This window comes from Triticum urartu, chromosome 7A (genome assembly GCF_056163025.1).
Source record: "Triticum urartu cultivar PI428250 chromosome 7A, HENAU_Tu73, whole genome shotgun sequence".
Lineage (NCBI taxonomy): Eukaryota > Viridiplantae > Streptophyta > Magnoliopsida > Poales > Poaceae > Triticum > Triticum urartu.
In genome coordinates, this window is record NC_141879.1 from 742,007,543 (window position 1) to 742,013,476 (window position 5,934).

Below are 5,934 nucleotides of genomic sequence, written 5' to 3' on the forward strand. Positions count from 1 at the left end.
AACCCGGAAAAAACCGTTTAAATAGCCGAAAACGCGTGTGGAAAAATTAAAAGAAAAACAAAATCCGGAGGAAGCGCCCAGAGGGCGACACGTGACGAATGATTGAGGGCGTGCCAAGTGGCGTTGATCGTTGCGAGGATTCCGAAAAAGCACTCGTTAACTAGTGGCTCCCGTCAAACCGGCTCGGGAAAGTCTAGACGAGCTGGGCCACCTCAAGCAGGATTCTGTACTAACGGCAACAGTTGGCCCAATTATTGTGGCCTCGGCCCCCTACCACCTAATCTTCTCCGACAAAGTTCGATCCCCACCTCCAATCGATCTAACGAGCAAGATTTACCAAAAAGAAAATCGAACGAGGAAGAGCTCCCACAGATCCATGCCCAGCGCCTGCACAACAAGCAGCATTTCTTGACCAGAAGAGGATTCGGACCGAGCGAGGAGATGAGCTTACCCGTGCTGTACACAAGGCACACAACCTGCCGCCGCAGTCTCGGAGCAATCCGGTGGCGCCACCGTGAATGGCTTCTCAGCTTGTTCAGCCGACATGCAACGCCTTGCTGTGATTCTGGGGTGGACTACTCTGCTTGCTACTGGACGGTGATAGTGCTTGCATGCGTGCTGCTGCTAATCATGGTCCACCTGATCAACTAGCACCTGCTGTGTCATGGCCGCTTAATGGCTCAAATCAAGTATCTTAGATTAGTCAAACGGTCGAGTTCAATGTCTTGTGCTAATTAAGTAGAGTGTCGATTTCCACTTTTGCAGTCGTGTTAGTTAATCGTGGTTCTAATGTAATGGGGCTGGAATATCTATGTAACCAACTGCAATGAAAATCAAATTTCTGGCAGCGACAACTTTGTATGCATTTTTATTCTTCTACTACTCCCTCCGTTGCTAAATAAACTAATATAAAAATGTTTAGATCACTAAAGTAGTGTTTTAAACGATCTTATATTAATTTACAAAAGGAGTACAAAGCCTTTTGAAATTCCAATGTGGACTACACGAGGCTCGAAGCACCTGCCCTGAAATAGCATTCAATAGTGGCCTTATCTCTTGTACGACACTGCTTGAATACTTGCTCCATCTAGCTCTGCAAAAGTACATACTTTTATTCTCGCATAGGACACAATAAATGAAAAATCATCAACTGAACTTGCACTTTCTATCAAGTGTACCTTCATGCAGGGGGGACCGGCACTTCCTGCACAGCATGAGCTGCCTGCATCACAGTGCTCTGGGGGTGTAGAGATCACAAATCTTACATCTGGTGGCAAGAATATAACAAGGATTTAATGTTCAGTTCCATTATCACAATAGATGAGAGCTTCCCGCAAAAAAAGAAGAAAAAAAAAGAAGATGAGAGCAGTATTGAGCACACCATAATCGACACATCACTTACTGTTGATTTCTGTTTGAAGCTTTAAGCGAGGCATCTGTGCATGCAGCTTGATTGTCCACAACAAATATTTTATATCTTATATACTCCCTCCGTTCTGAAATAATTGTCGCTGGAGATAACCAGTTCATTTTTCGTCACGTTGTAATATTTCTCCGCTTTCCCTTTTTGCCCTCGCACTCGCTCTCTCCCCGACAGGCCCCTGGCTACCACTCGCCTCCTCCCCACCCCAGATCCGTCGACCTCACCTTGCCCACCACCGCTCACCGCCAGCTCCGACGACCCCCACCTTGGCGCCCATCCACGAGCTGGAGCAGCCGGATGAGGACGAACCCACCGAGACTGCCTCTTCCTCCAGCGACCACGCCACCCCAGCGCCACCAGGACGTCGCGGCACCACCACCGAGCTTCCAGCTCTCCCCGTCCCAATCCCCTCCTCCGGCCGGCCGCTCCTTCCGCACCACCAGAAGCAGCACAGGAGGACAGCAGCAGCTGCGCCCGCCTCCCGCCCACGTCAGCAGAAGCCGTGCTCGATCCGGTCAAAGATGATATTTTTACACGGGCGGCGGTGCTCGATCCGTGCTGGAGCAGTGGGAGGAGGACGGCGGCGCAGCGGGCTTCTGTTCTTCCCTGCTGTCGAGAAGCAGTCCCGGCCTGTTGACCCGCGCGCCCTCGTCCTGGCCGTGGCCGCTACCTGGGCTGCTCGCAAGGCAGCGCAACATGTCGGGGTCGCCGACGACCCTGAGGAGGAAGAGGAGTGCTTGGTCCAGCGCTCCGTCTCCTGCACCCTGCCGCCACGCGCTCCTTGAAGATGCCCAGCCAGCCATGAAGTAATTCAAGTTCAAGGTGATTCGATTCGATTCGGCAGCCCTCTCCGCTGCGATTTGTTGTAGCTACACTTGATTTGAATTCTTTCTCTAATTCTTGCCGGTCCAAGCAATCAAGATCATCAGAGTCAATAACGGAGATGGTCCAACAACCATGTTTCTGAGTGAGCAGGCACAAAGGATGCCCAGCTATGTTTATCTGTTGACCATTGTATTAAAACCTGTAGGATATCTAGCCTCAAATGTTATGACCAACTGACAAAAGCCTAAAACTGAATCTTGATACTCCTGCTACGAATACAATTGTTCCTGTATCTCCTTCCATTTCTTCTCCTACATGTCCTTCCATTTCATTTTCTGCATCTTCATCCATTTCATCCACATCTTCTGCAGGTGGAGTGAAGTAGAAGATATTAAAATTTAGCAAAGTGCTTTCAAAAGTACTTAACTGAATTTTTATGCACCTATGTGCATTAAAATTCAGCAAAGTGCTTTTGAAATCACTTAACTGAATTTTTATGCAAAATGCTTTCGAAAGCACTTAACTGACAACAACAATAACAACAAGTGGTTTTTGTATGTCTATGTTGATGAGATGTTGAGATTTTATGTCTATGTTTTTTTGGCTTAGGATCTCCTCAAAGGAAAGGAAGATGGCTGTACTCACATATTCTCCATGTCCCATCCATCAGGTCATTAGTACTATAAATTCTCTAGTATCCATCACAGCATCACTCAAGCGTGAAGAAGTCTTAATTCTCTATTAATATTTTGATAATGGTAGAATGCAGTGAGGACTTGATGGAAAATGGAGACGTTTGTATCAGGGAGTTTGTTGACAAGAGCTCCATACTGACTACTATCAGGTTCAAGGAGACTCGTCATCATAGTCACTGTTCTATGTAATCTATCATAACAGTGGCAGTTTCCTCCCTCAAGTTGCTCGGATCCAGTTAGGCAAACAAAGTATGCAGTGAACTCTAGTGCATAATCTTTTCTGAGGGTACGCCAAAGGCGTACCTTAGCTTTATACTCAGCCCATTATGTCTTACTGCAATGTATCTCAGCCCATTACAACTGAACCAAATATAAATATATTACCATTAGATTCCCAAGATTGAAAACACAAAATGACCTATCAGATGCTGAACATTTTCTTATTAAGAAAACACTAAGCTAATTGCTATTTACTCTGGCTTATACCTTCAGGTATGGTTTAGTCAACATGCATTTACATTCTGTATTCCAACAGTTCTCCCAGTTGTGCATATCATATTTTGTTGATTGCAGAAGAGTATTTAAGATCAAGAATTACACTATTTATCTTCTCTTTTAGAGAAAAAACAGATGAAGTATGCTTATGTTTCTAACTTTAACATTCTGGAGTGCAGCCTCTTTGAGGAGCGCTAAGCTTAGCAAGGTTGAATTGCTGTTCTTTTTTTGTCAAAGCATGTCAGTAGACGCCATTAAGAGATTAAGCAACATCTAACGGCTTCACTGATGTTGTCAATTTTCTGCTGATTTGTCAATCTTGCTTTTGTTTTCACAGGTGGACAGATGGACCTGTTCAAGTCAGTTTTCTTGGCCCTTGCCTAGCCTAGCCTAGCTGCTTGAAAGGAAGGGGGCGATGGAGGTGGTGGCAGAGGCCGGCGCGCAGCAGCCCTGGGACCAGTTCAAGGAGGAGGTGGAGATCATGGAGGAGCAGCCGAAGGTGAGCTTTGCTCTGCTTCTCCATCTATTCATTGCAGCTCCACTGTTCTGTCTGGGTGAACTGGTCCCTGCTTAGTTAATTTTTCCTCATGGGAGGAAGAACAAGATAAGGATGAACCAAATCTTGATTAATTGATTGGTAGATGGAGGCTGTTCCCCATTTCCTCTTGCCTAATTTTTTGCTGTTCCCCTTCCTTGCTGGATGGAGACTGCAATCTGCATCATTATTTTCAGAGGATAAACTGAAAATTCATCCTGGAATTATTGTTTCTCCTTCTACTCCAGTGAATGTTAACCTCTGATCAAAATTTATTGTCTCTGTGTTCATCCAGCAGAAATCCAAGCAATTCTGATCAAAATTACTGTGCGTATGCAGGAGCAGAAAGGAGCAGCGAGCAGCAGCGGCGGCTGACCTCGAGCTCTCGATTGGAGTGGAGGGAGGCGGCCGACGAGGGATCTGCGGCCGACGGGGAAGGATCTGCAGCTGCGGCGGAGCAGGCAACCAGTGGGGAAAGGCGGCCGCCGGTGAGGGAGCTTCTGATCGCGGCGGGGAAGGGCGACCAAAGAGGGGATCGGGCTCTGATTGGAGCGGCGCAGGCAGCCGGCGGGGAAGGACGAGCAACGGAGGAAGACGACGGCCCGAGCGATTTCAAATCGGGGCTTGTTTTCACCTGGTCGGAACCCCCCCAACGACAATTATTTCGGAACGGAGGGAGTATTATATTATATTTACTAATTGGAGGCACTAATCGAGACTCCATGTTGCCTATCTCCATGTTGGCATACTCATAATACTAAGTTAATTAACCGCACGATCTCCATGTTGCCTATCTATAGCCGTAGGATGAAGTACTCAAGGAGTCCATGCCCTATGTCCTACATGGACCATGTTGGCATACTCCTCACAGCCAGGTTTAAGAAAAAACTCTTCACGTCCAGAAAAGAAACTCTTCCACGGCCTGTCAAGAAAAAAATATCTCTCAATACATGAGTCACGTCCGATCCCAGCCCACCGACGCATCACCATGCCCGTCCACGAGAGAACCCTAGCGTCACTTCTCCTCATGTTCCTCCTCGCCTATCACCTATGAAATTTCCATGTAATCTAAACCTTCAGGTTTGTATACCCATCTAACAAATATCCCCGATCTCTTCCTCTCCAGCCATTGAATTTCCTCTCTGTCCCAAGCATGTTGCAATCCATGTTGGCTGATGAAGTTGAGGAGGTTCTATCTATCTCAGTATCCATGTCCCGATCAGACTGCAATTGCCGATGTTGTGGACGGATGTGTACTAACGGCAGTTCAAATTAGATCGGTCAGCCGCCGCTGTTGGTCAGGATACCGTGGAGGAACTACGGTCTACGACAGGTTTGTGGCTTCGTGCACCTCCTCTACATTGTTGGAATTCTTCACCCATTACTCCCTATTCCCACGAATCTATGATGAAGGAAAGTAACCCATTATCATTAATTGCCGACAAATCAGATTAATTCTGGATATCCGATCAAGAAAATTTGGTATCTTACATGTTCATCTCTCTGTAGTCTGTACTACTCATGGCTGATTTCTAAAAGAGGGAATAATAACATAAAATTCGTGTTTTGTGGGATCTTGAAGAATACCAAGCAAAATAGGGTAATGTGCCATGGCCTGATTCAACAAATACGTGGTTGGTCCAAGGGAGGTTTAGGGAGATCTTCATCGAGGTTCCTGAAAGCTTGAGGCTCTCGAAGAAAGAGGTTTGTTTTATCGTTGTCCTGAGTATTATATATTTTTGTAGTTTTTACCGAGTTGTTCAGTTATCAATTGTTGCATGTTCTCATTGATAAAAATTCTTACACTCCAAGCCAACTGAATGTATTATGCTTGGCTTACATCTGTAGCTAGAACCGTCTCATAGAAACACTAAGAATAGATATGAGATTGGTTATCGATCTATCATTTAGAAGAAACTTTGGCTATTTGTTAAAACAAAAGTATTTCTATAGTACATATC

At 45.9% G+C, this 5,934-nt stretch overlaps 1 long non-coding RNA gene across 4 annotated transcripts; it reads left to right on the forward strand.

The window, feature by feature from the left end:
- Positions 1-1,537: 1,537 nt before the first annotated feature.
- LOC125523434 (uncharacterized) lies at positions 1,538-4,685 on the forward strand. Of its 4 annotated transcripts, none has more exons than XR_007290228.2 (5): positions 1,538-2,245; positions 2,858-2,918; positions 3,011-3,192; positions 3,776-3,937; positions 4,313-4,685. It is a non-coding gene; the product is annotated as an uncharacterized LOC125523434 (long non-coding RNA). The 4 variants fall into 4 exon arrangements; XR_007290227.2 differs by having other exon boundaries at positions 3,018-3,192; XR_015611332.1 differs by having other exon boundaries at positions 1,539-2,918.
- Positions 4,686-5,934: the final 1,249 nt, after the last annotated feature.